The sequence below is a fragment of the Emydura macquarii genome, unplaced genomic scaffold (assembly GCF_026122565.2).
Source record: "Emydura macquarii macquarii isolate MOO-44397 ecotype Brisbane River unplaced genomic scaffold, CSIRO-AGI_Emac_v2 contig_2365, whole genome shotgun sequence".
Classification (NCBI taxonomy): domain Eukaryota; kingdom Metazoa; phylum Chordata; order Testudines; family Chelidae; genus Emydura; species Emydura macquarii.
The window spans coordinates 2,669,353-2,687,393 of record NW_027132502.1 but is presented as its reverse complement, the minus strand read 5'-3'; the positions used below and the strand labels follow the sequence as shown (position 1 = coordinate 2,687,393).

The following is an 18,041-nucleotide window of genomic DNA, read 5'->3' as shown; positions in this document are numbered from 1 at the left end:
CCCATCGCGCCCCGCTGAGCTCGCTGGCATGGCGTACGGGCACCAGCCCTGCCCGGGAACGGCCCAGGGGACAGCCAGAGGCTGGGTTTGATCCAAGTTCGCGGGGCTGCGTCCCCCCCCAGGACGGGCCAGGGGCTTTGTGGCTGCAGCTGGCACCCCCTTCCCCATGGCTCTGAGCAGGCCCCAGCTCCGCGCACCCGCCCTCAGGGGAGGCTGCATCTCCCAGCACTGACCTCCTGCTCGCATTCCCAGGAGCGTGCTTCACGCCCAGGCCGGGTTCCCTGCCACACTGGGCAGCCCCCACCCCCAACCTCCCTGGGCCGCACGGCGGAGCCTGGCCCTGCCCTTGGGGGGTCAGGCCCAGCAACGAGCTCACTCCGGGCGGAGATTGGCCACGGCTGGCCGGCTCCGTCCCCCACTCTCCCCCTTGGGGGCCCAGCAGCCGGTGTGAACCCCTGCCACGCTGCCCGCTCTCCCCACGCCCCGCCTGGACCAGGCCAGCCGAGGCCACAGATCTGCTCCCTGTCCCGGACGCGGCACAGCGCTAGGCCCGGGCTAGCCAGGCCCTGAGGTCGCTCTGTCCCAGGCTGGGCAGGGCGCCGCGTTCAGCCGCTGGTAGCCGGGTGCCCCCCGCATGGCCCAGGCTGCGACTGCGCCAAGTGGGTCCGGCCTGGCCCGGAGCATCCCCCGGCCCGGCGCGCAGCACCTCAGCTTGCCCGGGTGGGTACAGTCCAGGCAGGTTCCGGCGTGTGACCTGGCCCCACAGAGGAACCCCAACGCACAGCCCCTAGCTCTGCCGGTGTCCCTCTACCCCGACCAGTGCCCCTCACTCCTGACCCACAGCCCCCTGCTAGCCCAGCCCTGCGCTCTGCCCCCCATGCCACCCCCAGCTCTGCCAGTGCCCCTCACTCCGGACCTGCATTTCAGTCTTGCCTGCTCTCCTGGAGGGACGATCAATCAGGCAGCAGGGCAAGGTGCCCCCCCTTCGTGACCCCGCCCGGATCCCAGCTCTGGGGGTGGGGGGTTAACCCCTTGTGCACCAGGTGTGGCACGGCCACCACTGCAGAGACCGGACGGTCACCACCCAGGCGTGGGGTGGGGGGTCTCCAGGGCTCACTCGGGACCAGTGCTGAGGCCATGGCCCTGGGATCATGGGGGGCTGGGCTCTATGGGTACAGATACACCCACACCTGCTCCCTGGGCTCCCACATCGCCCACCAGTGTCTGCTCTTCCGCCCCGTCCCCGTGCCCAGCCCCCTGCTCCTCTCCGCTGGGAGGAGGGTGGCCTGGCCTGGCCTGGGGGAGGGGGCCCACTGCATCCACCCAACCACAGCATCTTCCCCTGCTCTGGCATGGGGGTCTGGGGGGACGCTGTGTCCAAAGCCCAGCACGAGGCGCCCCAAGGCGCTCCCTGCCACCCCGGCCCGATCAATGCCCTGCACTGCTGGGGACGGGAAATCAGTGCCTCGGCTCCCACCTCCCGGCCAGTCCAATCCCTCCATGCACCCTGCCTGGGGCAGCGGGGGCTGAGCCCTGGGGGAGCCATGGTGTCCACCCCACACCTTGGGGGACATGTCAAAGACCCTGCGAGCTACTTTCAGCCTGGAGGGATGGGGGGGACTTTGCCCTGGGAGGTGTCCGACTGCAACGGGCAGGCAGCTCCCAGTCCAGCTACCCCCAGCGACCAGAGCCTGTGGGGTGACCCGTGCAGCGTGGTCCCACCGGGGAGGGCACATCCCTGGGCCGTGGTCGCCCGTGGGGGACGTGCATAATAGTCCGTGCCCTGGCGATGAGCCTTCTCCTGCCTACCCACCTCCATCCCTGCCGGCCCCGGCGCTGCCTCCAGAGGGGTCCGTACCACCGCGGGCCCCCTGCTGTCTTGCTGGAGCCCCTCCTTGGCTGGGCTCTGGGGCCCCGGGATCTGTCCTGCTGGAACGAATCCCCAGCTCCGTGGGGCCGGGCAGGTCCCCTCCGAATGCCCCCCTGGGGAGAAGCGCCCTGGTGGGGCTGTTGGCATATGAAGGCACCAAGGCGAGCGTGGGGATGCTTTGGAGCGTCCCCCCCCCAAGCTCTGTCTTTTGTCCAATGCGGAGTCGGTCTCCTACACGGAGTTTGCGGCGGAGGGGTGTGATCATGAGGTGGGTCCCCCGGGGTGGGGCAAACACCTCATCACTGCCCCCGCCGCCTCCCACGCTGTGGGGTGCCCAGCCCCCTGGCCCAGGTGTCCGGCGGGGGCAATGCAATCTCTGGCCGAGCCGGGAGCAGCACGGCCAAACCACCCTCCTCCACCGGAAGATGAGTCAGGCCGGCAAGCACCCCAGGGCAGGAAATGGGGGTGGGGGCAGCTTGGCCGAGCAAGGGGAGCTTTAACAGGACCCTGCAGTGACACCACTGGGGATCCACCTCCAGGCTTCAGGGCAGCGCAGGCGGGCGGCACGGAGAGCACCCCGGGGGCTGGCAGCCGGCCCCAGCGTGGGACACAGGAGCCGCTCGGCCAGCAGCTCCCGGGACTCCTCCGCTCCTCTCATAGCCCAGGGCCGAGCTCAGCCTCCCAGCCGGGAAGGAGCCGGCGGGCCCCAGGCTGGCGAGACACATCCTGCCCGCACACGTGTGTCACCGCACTGGCATGCCAGGCAGCCGTGACGTCCGGGCGTACGATGCTGGCTCTGACCCGACGGGCAGCGCACGGGTACAGGACACGCCTCTCCCCCTGGCCCGGCGGCAATCAGATGCCAAGTGAACGTGCCCCAGCCTGGCAGAGCAAGCGTGCAGCGCCCCCCCAGCCCAGCGCCACCCTTGGGGCAGAGGGCAGCTCGGCTCCTGGGACCTTTCAGCTGAGCCCCTCGCGGGCGCTGCCCGGGGGGTCCTTGCGATGTGGATCCCCGATCTTCCCTCGCCCGGCTGGGTCGTACCCCCGCGGCAAATCCGGGAGAGCATTGGCGGGGGGCCAGCTCCTCCTGCCTGGAACCACACGCCTGCCAGGCCACTCCCCACGCTGCCCCCCACGCTCCGCTTCAAACCCCGCTGCTCCCACACAGCCACCGGGGGTGGGGGAAGCGAGACAAGCTCAGTCTCGGTCACACTCCTGCCTGGTTCCTGCAAACCCCACCCGGTGGGAGGGAGGGTCCGGCTCCCCCTGCATGCGGGCAATGCCAGTGGCCCAGACTGGTCCGTTTCACATTCTGCCTCTAGTCTGTTTCAGTCTTTGGTCCCATCTCCCAGCACAGGGGGGGGGGGGGGGAGGGCGGGCATTTAAAATCCACAGCAACTTCCCAGGACCTGCGAGAACTGACCCCCCCCCCCCGCCGTGTAGCCGGCTCCTGGGAGCATCTCACTCACCTCCTGCATCCTGCCCGCTGGGCTGGAGTCCCAGGGCTGGGCTGGCTGCTGGCACCAGGCGTCTGTTTACACTCTGCCACTCTCGGGGTGGCTGGTCACATGGCCCTGAGCCCAGAGGCTGGGCCAGCGTCAGAGTTTCAGGGACACTCCCCGGGAGCGGGGAGCTGCTCTGCCACGCGCCACGCGGGTTGGGTCACTTCTCCAGCAAGCGACACCGGCGGGAGTTGGAGGGAGGCCGGCCCGAGGCGACGCCACCAGCTGTCTGCAGCCCGGCCCCCGGGGCGAGAACGCGCCACCAGCTGGGTAACGAAACCCGCTCATCCGCACTGATCCCACGCCCGCTGGAACGGTCCCAGCACCCATCCCACAGGACATCCCACAGGAGCCGTGCCGGCCCCGGAGGGCGCTGCTGACCTGCCCCCATGACATAGCGGGGCCAGGCGGCGCAGCACTGCTCTGCTCTGGCTATGGCAGCACCCTGGCAGGAAAATGGGCACCAGCCCCCCCAAACCTGCCACCGGGGTGTCCCTGGGATCTGTCCTGCTCCCCTGACCCCTCCCCAGGTCCCTCAGGGGCGGCGAGATGGCACCGGCCCCACTGCCCACAACACATCTGACACCCCACCCACTGCCGCTGAGCCCCAGTGGAGCCAGGGGGTCCTGGGTGGCTTCAGCTGGCAGCATGGAGCCATCGCCCCATGCCGGGGTGGGGTGGGAATGTCCAGCTCACGCAGCTGTCAGAGGCCAAGCATGCACGACACTGCCCTCTACTGGATGGAACCAATACTGCTCAACCATGTGTCACAGGCCCCGTACTGCTAGTGGCGATTCTCCTCTGAACCAGCCCCTGGCTCCCAGGCGGACGCTGGCTGGACGATGGGCTGTAGCAACCCGCCCAGCTGCGGCCCCTCTGCATCCGTGACAGGATCTGGCCCAGCACTTGGGCTTCACTGGCTAGGAAACATCCTGAGGGGCAACGGCTCCTGTGGCAAACGTGTGTCAATGGGCTCAAAGGAGGGGCGGGTTTAAATCAATTGTTCCAGGAAACTCCACCCCGCCCCCTTCCTAATCCCCCGTAGTTAGTTCAAGCTCATGCCTGGCTCCCTGGAACCAGAGCCCTGGGGGTTCCTAGGAGGATTCGCTGTTTTAAGAAAGGAAGAGCCCAGCTGTGCCCCCCGCCCCGAACGCCCCGACCAGGAGCGGCTCCCGAAGCCAGGAAGCGGCTCAGGCTGAGAGGCGGACGGGTGGCAAAGGGAGGAGAGGGACGCAAGCGGGGCACGTAGATCCCTTTGTCCGGCGCACGTACAGGGGTCGTTCTCCTGCTGAAACAGGGCAGCTGTCGGCCAGCTGCAGAGCCCGCGCACAGGACAGGACAGGACAGGACAGAAATCGCGAATCAGCAGCAGTCTAGGACTCCAGTGCCGGCCCCGTGCCACCCAGCATGGCAGCAACGGGGCACAGCTCAGACCTTCCTGCTCCAAAACCCCAGGCCTAAAGAGGATCTCCCTGAACCGTAAGCAGTATGGGGGCTCTGAACCACTGCACTGCCGTTCTCATTCCACCCAGTGGCAGGCAGCGCGACATGGCAGCCATCCGCTGGGACCCTGCAGCCGCCCAGGAAGTTGCACAGGCAGAAGGTAACGTCGGGCTAACACACGCCCTCGCGAAAAGCAGCCGCTTTAGCCCCGCTCGGTTACGGCCAGCACGGGCCCTCCAACAGCACAGCCCCTCAGCCCCCTGGGAGGGTCGGCCCTGCCTGAGAGCGTCCCCTACTGAGCCCCCCACGCCCCAGCATCCCACGAAGATCGGCCCCGTAGGAGTGTCCCCAGTGCGCAAACACGGGCCAGGCCCGAGCCCAGCCCTGCCCCCAGCGCTATGGCTGGAGCAGGCCCAGCCGACTGGCGGGCAGAGACGAGGCGAGAGTTGCTGGCCACGCCAAGGCCGGCGTGACGGTGGCGGCTGTGGAGGAGAGCCCCGGCGGGAGCTGCTGGGAGCTGGCCCAGAGCCTGCGAACGGGCGACTCCCACCAGTCTGGAGCCAGAGCCGCGTATGGCACCATCCCGGCGCGGGCGCCCCACTGCACACGGAGCTGGCTTCAGCCGGGCACCTTCCTGACTGGCCACGCGGGGCACAGACTGTGACATCGCCCTGGGCACCCGGCCCTGCCAGCCCTCAGAGGGCGGGTGTGGGCAGGGGCCAGGGGGCCGTGGCAGAGGTAGGGGAGGATCAGATCACCCGGCCAGAGGAGCAGCTGGCCTGTCCCAATCCACCAGCCAGGCCCTAAACCGGAGCTGGGGGAAGGGCCTCGAGATTCCCCTGGGCAGAAAGGGGGAGCAGAGAAGCGGGACCCCAGGCCGGAGCCTGGTCTCAGGTACATTGAGCCCCTACAGATCCGCAGCGGGAGGCCTGCGCCTGGCGAGATCTCTCAGCCGGCACTGGAGCCCCGCGGCCGGCGCGGTCAGCCCTGTGGGTGGGACGGGCCCCCGGGGCGCAGGGCAGGGCCCTACCTGAGGCTGGGGCGTCGCTCCGGCTGGCGCTCGCGTTCCTGCCCCGGGGAGCTCGTCAGAGAAGGGGGGGCTCCAGCAGCGTCAGGGGGTTTTCGGGGGGGGAGGGGAGTTTGTTTTCAGCCTCCCCCAGAGTCTTTTGAGGTGTCTTGTGGGGAAGCAAGGGGGAGCGTCGAGTCCTAAAGCACCGCTAATCCCGGCCCATCGGCTTCCAGAGCGTGAGATCCCGGCGGGGTCCCAGCACGACCCGGTGCCTGAGGCCGGCGCGTCCGTGGAGGGCAGGGGCCCGGCTCCTCCAGTCCATGGGCTCAGCCTGGCAGAGAGCAAAGAGAGGCCAGCGTCAGGGCACGGAGCTGTCTGGAGGAGGGGCAGCCCCACACGCCCAGGGCCAGGGAGTCAATGAGCTCATTGTCCAAGGGGACTGGGGGGGCTGGGCCCGGGGGCTCTCACACGGCCCCCTCTGGCTCAGGGCCCGGCCGACTCAGCACCAGGGCAGCCCCTCAGCCGCCCCCACCCCAAGCCAGCGCTCAGGGACCCCGGCCAGCCCTGCCAGTGCCCCTCACTCCTGACCTGCAGCCCCCTGCCCGCCCAGCCCTGGGTCCCCCCAGCTCTGCCCAGACCCTTCTGTCCCAGCCCCAGACAGGCCCCGCTGCAGCCTGGAGGATAAACCAGACGCCTCCATTAGCTGCGGCGTCCCAGGCAGACCCAGCCGGGCCCCATCGCCCCAGCTCTAATGTGACTGCGCCAATTACCGCAGCTGCTAATAAATAGGCCCATTTCCTCCCCCGCTGCTGGTTCCTTTGAACCGCGTCCAGCCGAGGTGAGAATCCGGCAGCTCAGCCCCTTGCCCAGCTGGGATTGCCCGGCAGTCCCCGGCACCCCCAGCAGGGCAAAGGGACAGGGAGACCTGCCCAGGGCCGGGTGGGACCCCCATCCAGGCAGGAGCAGACCCCCCCTCCATGGGGAATTTCAAGCATCTGCATCAAGAGCATCTCACACCCGGAGCCCCTCTCGGCCCAGCACCCCCGTAGCTCTGAGCGGAGCACGGATACGGGCCCGGCCCTGCAGCGCCCCCAGGAGGCGGGGACTTCGTGTCCCCCTTTCACTGGGCAGGAGCCGAGGCACAGGGCAGATGTCAGCTCTGTGGGGCAGGGAGCACAACGTACAGCGCCTGACACCTGGGGCTGCCATGCCTGAGAATGGAGGGGCTCAGTCTAGGCCAGGGGACACCCCACCCACTACCCCCCCAGGCCTCCTTTCCCCCCCTCCTGGGCAGGGTCAGCCCAAGGTCTCTGCCTGGTACCAAATCCCTCCTGCTCCATTTAGGCAGTTTCAGGCCCGGGGAGGAAGGAGCAGCCCCCACTCTTCGCCCATCCCCCAGAAGCTCTGCTGGGGGGGCAGGCAGGCAGGGGGTGAAGCGGGGGGAAGCCACAGAGGGCAGAGATGAAAGGCACCGGCTCAGGGCACATCTGCTCAGCAGCTGGGGCTCTTAAAGGGACAGAGCTCCCCCAGCCAGCCAGCCAGGAACCCGCCCCGGTGTGCGACGCCCAGTGGGGGGGTCCCAGGCGGGGTGCAGGCAGGGCCTTGGCAGGGGCCAGGAGGCACGTGGGGCAGGGCACTGCCAGGCGCTGTGGGCATTAAGCCCTGGGCCTGGTTGGGGGGCAGCAGAGATTTGACAGATGAGGCCTGACGGATGAGGCACGTGGCGGTCGGGGGGGGCAGGGATGTGCCGTGCACGGAAATGGGGGAGCAAATTGGGGGGGCTGCAAGGGGATGATCCCAGCCCCAGGCAGCTCTCGCACCATCCCCGGATGAGCTGGAGAGGGGAAAAACCCCGCTGGGCCGACTAGTGCATCCCCCTGCCCCACGGCACTGCCCGAGCCCCCCCACTGCTCCCACCGCCTAGGGCTGGGCACGGCTGCCAGGATCAGGCCCTGAGGGGCAGCGTCCCAGCCTGCCCCACAGCGCCTGCCGCCCACGCGCTGAGCACATCAGCCACTCCACCGCAGAGGGGCAGGCGAGCGTCAGCCCCCCCCTCCCTGCCCAGAGTCCCACAGATCCCAGCTCTGGCCTTCCCCCCCCCCCACCCCAGCAGCCGTGCCCCTAGGAGACGAGACCCCCCCCCGCCAGGCTAGTGGGCCCAGCCAGAGCCCCCAGCCCACTCCCCTGCCCACGGCTTGCCTGGCACAAGTTGGGGATGGTCCCCTCACCCTGCAGCTGCCGGTTCAAATCCAGCCTGGGCAAGGCATGTTCCAAAGCTGGCATGGAAGATGGTTGGTGGGTCTGAGCCCAGCCGGCAGGAAGCTAGCACCCCCGGCACGTTGGCACCCACCATTGGCTCCCAGCTGCCCGTGGGGAGCGCCCAGCCGTGGGCCGGACCCACGCCTAGCACCCTGCCAAGCCGGGCGGGGGCTCCGCTAGCTAGATCCAGAGGGGTGCAGGTGGGAAACGCTTCCTCCTCCAGCCCCCGGAAGGGGAACCTGGGGGAGCAGAGGCGGGCGGCTGGCGGCAGCAGCGCTAGGGGGCGGAGGACACTGTGGCAGGGCTGGCGCCTGGGCAGGTTCCCCGGGAAGCGGGAGCCAAGATACGGGAAGGCCAGGGAATACAGGGAGCACAGGGGAGGGCGCTGGGCCGGAAGCGACACGCCGGGAACGCTGCTCCTGGGAGCAGGCACGGCCAATGGAGCCCGTGAGGACCCAGCCTCGAATGCCAACATCTGGAACACCCCCAGCCACAGCTGGAATGCCACCCGCGTCACCAGCCTCCTTTTCACCACAATCTCCACCCCCCCGCCTGAGCTGTTCCAGGGAAGCAGGGGCCGAACCGTGCCCACTTCGCTTCCCACTCGCTGCCGGGGGGAGAAAAGCCCCTTTGTCTCCAGGCTCCAGCCCCAGGAGACAGAGCCACAAAGGGACCTTTCTGCAGAGATCGCCTGTGAAGGGCAGCGGCACAAAAGGCCACGAAGGAGAGACAAAGCCACAGCCCACAGGGGGCTACGAAACCCACCCGGTTTGCATCAGGAGAGTAACCCACACGGCCGGCCCTTCACAGCCCTACGGCTGCACACGGCAATAACACACGGCCAGCCCAGATACCTGCTTCAGCCATCCAGGAGGAACAGGGATTGGGATTTTCTCTCTCTGGGGACTGAGCCACTGGGAGCCAGGAGCCAAGATCCCCCAGCTCCACCTGCGACTGGCTGGGTGACCTCTGGCCAGCCACTTCCCCGCCACGTGCCTCAGTTTCCCCTCCTGTGAGAAGGGATGAGAGTTGCCCACCTTGCTAATGGGCCAGGAGCTCCTCAGCTGGAGGTGCCGGAGAAGCAGCGAGTGGTCACTACGCCCACAGGGGCCCCGGCCTCTGTGTCAGAGAAGTCGCTGCTCAGTGCGAGCAGCTACATGTGGGAACAGAGAGAAGCTAGAGAAGGGATGGGCAAGCAGCGCAGCGGCGGGATGGCCAGAGAGAGCTTAGCACGTGGGCGCAGGGGGCAGCTCCACGCATGGCTGAGGGTGCCAGGAATCCCCGGGCAGGCGGGGGAGACAAAAAGCCAGCTCCCCCGGGCACATCTCAGCTGCTGCTGTGGAGAGGCACTGGGGCTTCGCGAGCAGCTGGTGGACGGGGAGACAGGAGTGGGACTCCACACGTTGCCTTCCCGAGCATTCGCTTCCCCTCCCGCCTTTGGTCTGTCAGCTCTTTGGGGAGGGCCTGCGTACAGCACCTAGCACCCAGCACCATGGAGCCTGAATGGGAACAACAGTCGGGGAGTGGGGGGAGTGAGAGGGAAGTTAAGCCAGGGAAGAGAATCCTGTCGAGCACTAGGGTGAGTGTGGGGGGGTGAGGGGGTTACCTACCCCACCCGTGCAGCACCGTGGCTTCCCATGTGCCAGGCAGTGCAGGATCCAGAGGAACAGAAGGGCCCTGACTGAAAACCCCAGCCAAGAGGATTATCCCAGATACCCAGGCAGCCGCCAGCCAGTCACAGCTGGTCTGTCAGACAGCCCTAAGTGTGTGTGTGTGTGTGTGTGTGTGTGTGTGTCTGTCTGTCTCTCTTACTCACAAACACGCGCACACACAGCACAAGCAGATGACTGGCCCAATGTGCAGTGCCAGTTGAAAGAGCTAACAATACTAGGAACCGTTAGGAAAGGGAGATCTAACAGGACAGAGAATAGGATACCGCCACTGTGTAAATGCAGGCCACGCCCACCCCTGCCATACGGCCTGCAGCTCTGGTCACACCACCTCACAGAAGATATATTAGTATTGGAAACAGTACAGAGAAGGGCAACAAAACGGATCAGGGGAATGGAACAGCTTCCGTGTGAGGAGATTAAAATGGCTGAGACGGTTCATCTCAGAACAGGCGACCCGGGGGGGATAGGCTAGGACTATAAAATGACGACTGGTGCGGAGAAAGCGAGGAGGGAAGTGACATTTACCCCTTCCCATAGCACAAGAACCAGGGGTCACCCAATGAAATGAACGGGCAGCAGGCTTAGAACAAAGCTAAGGCAGTATTTCCTCCCACGACGCACGACTGGCCTGTGGAACTCTCTGCCAGGGGAGGCTGCAAAGGTCAGACTGTAACGGCATTCAAAAAAGAACCAGAGACGTGGATGGAGGACAGGTCCAGCAATAGCTATTAGCCACGATGGACAGGGACGCAGCCCCGTGCCCCTTCGCCTCTGACTGCTAGAAGCGGGGAGTGGACGACCGGAGATGGGTATCTCGATCGTTGCCCTGTTCTGCTCATCCCCTCTGAAGACTCTGGCACTGACAGGACACCAGACTAGACGGGCCGGTTGCTCTGATCCAGCCCGGCCATTCTCAGTCCCATGATCCTGCAAAGTGCTGGGTGGCTTCCTAGGGGAGCAGGGCGCTCAGCACCTGCCAGCGCACCGCGAATCAGGGTCACTCTGGGGATCACCTCTAGGAAGAGGAGGCAAGGAGCGGATGGAAGTGGCGGAGGGAGAGAAGACAGCCGTGGGGTCGGCTGCATGACAAGCACATCCCTCCTCCGGCACAGACACGCAGGGTTTGCCAGACCGGTCAGGGCACTGGATCACCTGACCTGCTGCCAGCAACACGTGCTCCAGAGGGGGAAAACAGACCGATGGTGAGGCAGGGCAATTGTGCCAGGCTGCACAAGGCGACAGGATTCCTGACCCCTGCAGCCATTGGCCTGAAGCATGGGGTTTGATGACCCACACCTTCGCTTGCAGAACTACGATAGGGACCATCATCCAGCTGCAGGTGCCAACTGCCCTCCTGTGGCCCTGAACCCCACCGACCGGCTGCGCCCCACAGATCCACCTGCCCCTTGCCTCTCAGATCCCTATGAAATCTCACCCTGCCCTCGGCAGGGAATGATGCCCAAATCCTGCTGCTTTGTTGCTTCCCATTGTAATCGCTACAAGACTCCAGGGAAACAAGCTAAATCCCAGGACAGCCACTTCAATCATTCCTTTAAATAATGGGTCAGGCCAGAGGGGACCTTTACAGTCGCTGCTCGCGACCCCAGCCACTCCTGCACTCAGCGCAGTGGGCTGGGCTGTGGCTGGGCTCCAGCAGATCTTGCAGAAAGCACTGACCTGGCCACCCCTGCATCTCCCCAGCCTTCCCAGAGATGCAGTTTCACTGGGACCAGACTAGTCAGTTTCACTATCTGGTCAGTTTCACTTGCAGGCTCTCATGCAGGGAGCTGGTGGGTTCCAGTCTCCCAGTCTCTTGAGACGAAACATCCGGACAGGGCCTCTCCCTTTCTAAGCGTCAGGGAAAACGTTTCAATTCACGCCCAGGTGTTCGGGCCAAGCGAAGGGAGATCCTGCACTCGAGGGCATTTCTCTGACTTCGGAACAGGGCAACCAACAGATTCCCCAGGTATCCAGGGGCAGAACCCCACCGATCTGCAGGGAACAGGGGAAATCAGAAAGCTGGAAGTGGGGACACATGGAGCCCTGCTGGGTTCGCTTGCCATCTTGCCCTCTGTCATGGTCTACAGATCAAAGCACCAGTTAGCGGATGGCTGCCATTAACACCTCCGGCCCCAAGCTCAGCTCTGCTGATCTTCCCAAGGGCGGCGTTTAAGGTGTTGACATCCTGCCTGATTTAACCTCCTGAAAGAAAGCAACGAAATGCCGATGCTGTGGGGGACAGAGCCCCTGACAAGTCACAGAGGAGGGAATGCAGGCAACACAGAGCCGTGACACGGGGGCAGAGCAGGGGATCCTGGTATGGGGAGGGGAGAATAGGGGGTGCACAGCCCCTGGTGTGAAAGAAGGGGGGGGGCCTGAAGGGAGTCCTTGAAATAGAGGGGGTGGGAAAGGATGCAAGGAGCCCCTCCTGTGTACCACAAAAGCGACAAAGCCTGTGACCCTCCAGGAAAAACAAACCCTTGCCAAGCAAAACCACAGAGGCTGTTTCCCTTTAACGCCCTGATTGGCTGGTGAACGATTTTCAATGGTGCAATCACAACAGGAAACGGCTTTTGAAAATAACCTTGCTAGAACCTTGAATGTGAGCAGCGGGGGGGGGTGTGTCAGCGGCACACGTGTGCGCACACGCACACATACACACCCCTCCCCCTTGCACCAGCAGTGTGCACACACCAAGTCTTTCTGGAGCTAACTCACCAAACAAATGAGGCTGGACCTGCCCCGGCCCCCCAGAAACTCCCCAGGGAAGACGCAGCGCCGGCGGGCAGCCCCCCAGTGACCCTCCGGGCATGGAGCTGCCTTGGGAGCAATGTGAACAAGCAGAGAGAGCCCAGCAGGCGCTGATGAGAGACCCTACAATAATAAACCTTCATGCGCGGCCCACGGCACCAGGCTGCACAGAACTCAGCTCAGCACCGCCGGATCAGCGGCCACGAGCCTGGACTGTCAGGGGGACTCTGCCCCCCGCATCCCAAGAGGCACCAAGGAGCTACCCAGGGCGAGTGGCTCAGCCCAAGGGCCAAACACAGGCTCCTTCATCTCCCCGAATCTGACCCCAAACCCGGATCTCCCTGCGCAGGAGAGGAATGGAGGGCGTGTCTGAGCTCTCTGCGCCAGCATTCATGGCCCCCAATAGCTGGGGAGACTCCGGCATCGGCAGCAAAGGAACCCTGAGTGTGGAAGAGCAGCAGAGACTGGGCCGGCTCGGGGCTGGCTGCTATTTCAGGGCCCGATCCCAGGACAAGAACCGACTTCAGTGGGAGCAGGATCAGGCCCCTCAGTGCGGCACAGGCACTGATGAACACCCCTTGAGGAAACAGCCTCGGGACCACCCAAGTACAGATGGGTAAACTGAGTCACGAGCAGGCGACCACCTGACCGAGGGAGCTGGTGGCAGAGCCAAGACTGGCACTCCAGGGCTTCTGGATGCCAGGCCGGTGCTCATGGCACTCAGCCAAGCCCCGGTGCATGGCTCGTGCCCGGCAGGTCTGCCGCCCCGTGGGGCCCACGGAGAAAGATGGGCCAGATCCTGCGCCCACCCCAGCTCGTGCAAAAAGAAGAGAATCATAGATTATTAGGGTTGGAAGGGACCTCCGGAGGTATCTAGTCCAACCCCCTGCTCAAAGCAGGACCAACCCCAACTAAATCATCCCAGCCAGGGCTTCATCAAGCCGCAGCTTAAAAACCTCTAAGGATGGAGATTCACCACCTCCCCAGGTAACCCATTCCAGGGCTTCACCACCACCCTCCTAGGGAAAAACTTTTTCCTAATATCCAACCTAGACCTCCTGCACTGCAACTTGAGACCATTGCTCCTAGTTCTGTCATCTGCCACCACTGAGAACAGCCTAGCTCCATCCTCCCTGGAACCCCCTTTCAGGTAGTTGAAGGCTGCTATCAAATGCCCCCTCACTCTTCTCTTCTGCAGACTAAACATGCCTAGTTCCCTCAGCCTCTCCTCAGAAGTCTTGCGCTCCAGCCCCCTCATCATTTTTGTTGCCCTCCGCTGGACTCTCTCCAACTTGTCCACATCCTTTCTGTAGTGGGGGGCCCAAAACTGGACACAATACTCCAAATGCAGCCTCACCAATGCCGAATAGAGGGGAATAATCACTTCCCTCGATCTGCTGGCAGTGCTCCTACTAATGCAGCCCAATATGCTATTAGCCTTCTTGGCAACCAGGGCACACTGCTGACTCATATCCAGCTTCTTATCCACTGTTACCCCCAGGTCCTTTTCTGCAGAACAGCTGCCTAGGTCCCCCCAGTCTGTAGCAGTGTATGGGATTCTTCCATCCTAAGTGCAGGACTCTGCACTTGTCCTTGTTGAACCTCATCAGATTTCTTTTGGCCCAATCTCCAATTTGTCTAGGTCACTCTGTATCCTATCCCTACCCTCCAGGGTATCTACCACTCCTCCCAGCTTAGCGTCATCTGCAGACTTGCTGAGGGTGCAATCTACCCCATCCTCCAGATCATTAATGAAGATGTTGAACAAAACCAGCCACTTCCGCACAACGACTCTGGTAGGAGCAGGCCAGGGCAGTCCAGCAGGGGACAAGGGCTGGCTCCGGCTGTTATTTCAGCCCTGGGGAAATTTGGGACAGGCTAATTTGAGAGTCCTCTGGGGGCGCTGTGGGGAGAAAGCCGGAAGTCCTATAGCTAGCGAGAAGGGGAGGCATGCCCCACCTGGCCCTTCCCATAAAGCAGTGCCCTGGAAAAGCAGCAGGGCCTCTCCCTACTGCAGGGAAAGGGTGTCACCCAACAGCCCCAAGGGGAACTGGGCAGAGCACAGCTAGACGGCAGGCGCAGGCGGGAAGGGTAAGCACAGGTGTCTGCAGTAGCCCAGGGCAGAATCTTAATATGGCCCCAAGTACCTGAGAAGGCGAGGGAGTCACACGCCGGTACCAAAGGCGATTCAGTCTGGGATGGGGTTAACCTTTTCCCTGAGGCTGCAGTGTAGACGAGCGCCCTGGAGCAGCTTCCTACGCAACATCCTCTCCCCCAGCAACCCCCCCTGCCCTCTCAGCAGCAGGGAGCCGGCAGCGTGGCCTGGGGAAGGCCCAGCGACCAGTTTCAGCAGAAGCGAAGTTTTGATTTTTGAAAGGGTCTCTAGCCCGTCTGGCGGAGAAAGCCTCCGCTCCCAGCACGGCCCAGGTCCAGGCCTGAGGCTGCAGTCAGACAGCTCCAGTGCCTCCGGTGCAGCCTGCAATTCACCCGACTCCAGTCAGGCTGGCACCGGCTGGCCAGGCAGCCCCGGAATTGCACAAACCCCTTCCCATTCAGGCTGCTGGTGAGCAGCCTGCACCCAGCGGCAGACGCAGGCACTGGAGTTACTGTCAGCCAGGGGCAGGAGGGCTTCAGGGGCAGAGCAGCCTGGGGTGGGATTGAGGGGACTCTCCTCCCCCTTCCAGCTGCCACCGTGGGGCAGGGAAGGTTTCAGGTTTGTCAAACAGCCACTAGCCAGGGGCTGCCAGGAAAGGGGGAGCCCTCAAGCAGGATCCAGGATCAGCCCCTGGCAGGAATCTCCGCAGCCTCTCCTGCCTGGAGGAAGGAGCACAGGAGGGGGAGGGGTACTGGGCACCCCAATGGGGCCTGGGCGGTGGCCCCACCACATTTCACATCAGCAAGCGGGGCGCCTGGGAACCGTTCCATGCTTCGGACTGGGCGGCAGGCTGGACAAAGGACGCTGGCGGCAGGTTTCCTGCACGGACACAGCACAGACGCAGCGGATCACAATCGCACAGTATTTGTTCTAGCCAGGGGCCCAGCCTACGACAGGCATCGGCGCGTCCCGAGACACTTGGATTATTCTGCCGGCCCATGAACATGGGCATCATTCAGTGTCCAGCCCACGACAGCCCCGGGCCTCCTTCTCGTTGAGCCTTCCTAGGTCGGCAGCTCCCGTTTGCACGCCCCCAGTTTCAGCTCATCACAACTGGGAGAAAAATCGAGTTCTGCCCAATTCCCTCAGACAAAAGAAACAAACTGCGGGGGAACCTACAGGAAACCTAGTCTGCAGCTCACGGACGGCTCTCCTACGGCAACAGACTCCAGGGCTCCCCGCGCTGCACGCCACAGCCCCTCAGCACTCCAGAGCAGTCCAGAGAACTTGAACTGTTCACTGCTGCCTGAGCTAAAGGAGAATTCAGTAGCATGGGGCCTATGACACACAGATGAGCTGTCCTGATCCCCTCCAGCACAGGGCCGCATTGCACACAAACACGCTAGGCATTCCTCGCTCGGTTATTTGCCTAAGCTCACAGCTAACGCGCAGACACTTCCTACGAGCACAGCCCGGCCCACGTGAGCTGTGCCAAGAACGCAGCGTGGATTCGTAGGGACACTGATCCTCCGCATCCCCCTTACCTGTCAGTTCCTGTCCTCCATGCTCCCCATCCTCTCTTGCCGCCGCCGTACTCCCAGGTCGGTGACGATGCGGCCACCACGGGATTGCCTCTTCCCTCCGCTGCGGCACTCACAAGCTGCCAGGCCGGAGAGGGTATAAAGGGCCAGGCTCGCAGCCTGGGAACGGCGTGTCTGCTGTCCTACTCCACCCAGGCCACGCTGGTAGAGATGCTGCCGGGCTGCCTCCGCCAGGCTCACGTGCCGCTTCTGCTCTGCACCAAGCTGGTGCAATGCTGCTGCTGCCTGTGGTCAGAGTCACTGCATGCGACGGCTGTTGCTGGCGTACCTGGCCAGGCTCATTGCAGGCAGCTTTCCAGTGCCAGGCTCACCGCATGGCGATGGGCCGGCGAGGCTGATCAGCGCCCAGGCTCAGGGCGAGAGGAAGGCAGTGTTGCTGGTGTACGTCCGGCCACCCAGACCGGCAGGGGCGCTACGGCTGCGGTCTCACTCGCCCCCAGCTTCTCCCGCAGCGCTGCCAGGCTCACAGGACGAGGGCCCTGCCAGCGACGAGGCCACCCTCCTGGCTTGGCCAGCGGGCTCTGGTGCGCCACGAAGGGGCTGGGCTGCAGACGGCGATACGCTCCTGGGCTCGCGCTTCTCGCGCCCTACACCTGTGCTGCTCGCCGCCTCCCCTCCCTGCGCTGCGGCTGCTGCACACCCAGCGTGCCCCCCGTTTCCTGCACACCTGGGCTCAGGCGCTCTTGCACGCCGGGGCCCAGAGCCTCCTCCTGCACCCCCGGCCTCAGGTCCCCTTCCTCCTGCACGCTGCCCACCAGCCCTCCTTTCTCCTGCTGGGGCTGCGCTCCCAGCTGGGCCTCCCACGCTGCCGGACTCGCCGCCTCCTCCTCCTCCTCCTCCTCCCCTTCCGGCTGGTGCTGCACCCTCGGGCCCACTCCCCACTCCTGGGGGGCCCCCAGGCTCAGCCCTCGCTCCTGGCAGGCTCCCAGGCCCAGCCCTTGCTCCTGCACACCTGAGCTCACGGACACCTCCGCCGGAAGTCGCTGCTTTGCCCCCGGGCTCCCCACTTCTATCCGATGCCCCTCCTGTACCCCCACCCTCACCCCTCCTGGCACCCGTACCCGCAGCCTCGGCCTCTCCCGCACCCCCAGCCTCTCTCTCTCCCGCACCCCCACCCACTTATCCCGCACCCCCGGCCGCTCTCGCTCCCGCACCCCCGGCCACTCTCGCTCCCGCACCCACTGCTCCCGCCCCCCCGGCCGCTCTCTTTCCCGCACCCACAGCTCCCGCACCCCCGGCCTCTCTCTTTCCCGCACCCCCTGCTCCCGCACCCCTGGCCGCTCTCTTTCCCGCACCCCCGGCCTCTCTCTTTCCCGCACCCACTGCTCCCGCACCCCTGGCCGCTCTCTTTCCCGCACCCCCGGCCGCTCTCTTTCCCGCACCCACTGCTCCCGCACCCCCGGCCTCTCTCTTTCCCGCACCCACTGCTCCCGCACCCCCGGCCTCTCTCTTTCCCGCACCCCCGGCCTCTCTCTTTCCCGCACCCACTGCTCCCGCACCCCTGGCCGCTCTCTTTCCCGCACCCACTGCTCCCGCACCCCCGGCCTCTCTCTTTCCCGCACCCCCTGCTCCCGCACCCCTGGCCGCTCTCTTTCCCGCACCCCCGGCCTCTCTCTTTCCCGCACCCACTGCTCCCGCACCCCTGGCCGCTCTCTTTCCCGCACCCCCGGCCTCTCTCTTTCCCGCACCCACTGCTCCCGCACCCCCGGCCTCTCTCTTTCCCGCACCCCCTGCTCCCGCACCCCTGGCCGCTCTCTTTCCCGCACCCCCGGCCTCTCTCTTTCCCGCACCCCCTGCTCCCGCACCCCTGGCCGCTCTCTTTCCCGCACCCCCGGCCT

The 18,041-nt window shown here is 64.9% G+C and overlaps 1 protein-coding gene across 2 annotated transcripts in view; it reads right to left on the bottom strand.

Moving 5' to 3' along the window:
• Nucleotides 1-16,793, bottom strand: part of TNK2 (tyrosine kinase non receptor 2) — a 45,056-nt gene extending 28,263 nt beyond the window's left edge. Inside the window, exons 1-2 of one of the 2 annotated variants that reach the window (XM_067561086.1) lie at nucleotides 16,147-16,793; nucleotides 5,846-6,155 (exon numbers count right to left, since the gene is read on the bottom strand). The gene's annotated coding sequence lies outside the window, so the exon portion shown is untranslated. The remainder of the gene's footprint in view (nucleotides 1-5,845; nucleotides 6,156-16,146) is intronic. The other variant, XM_067561087.1, reaches the window with a different exon arrangement.
• Between the last annotated feature and the right edge of the window lie 1,248 nt (nucleotides 16,794-18,041).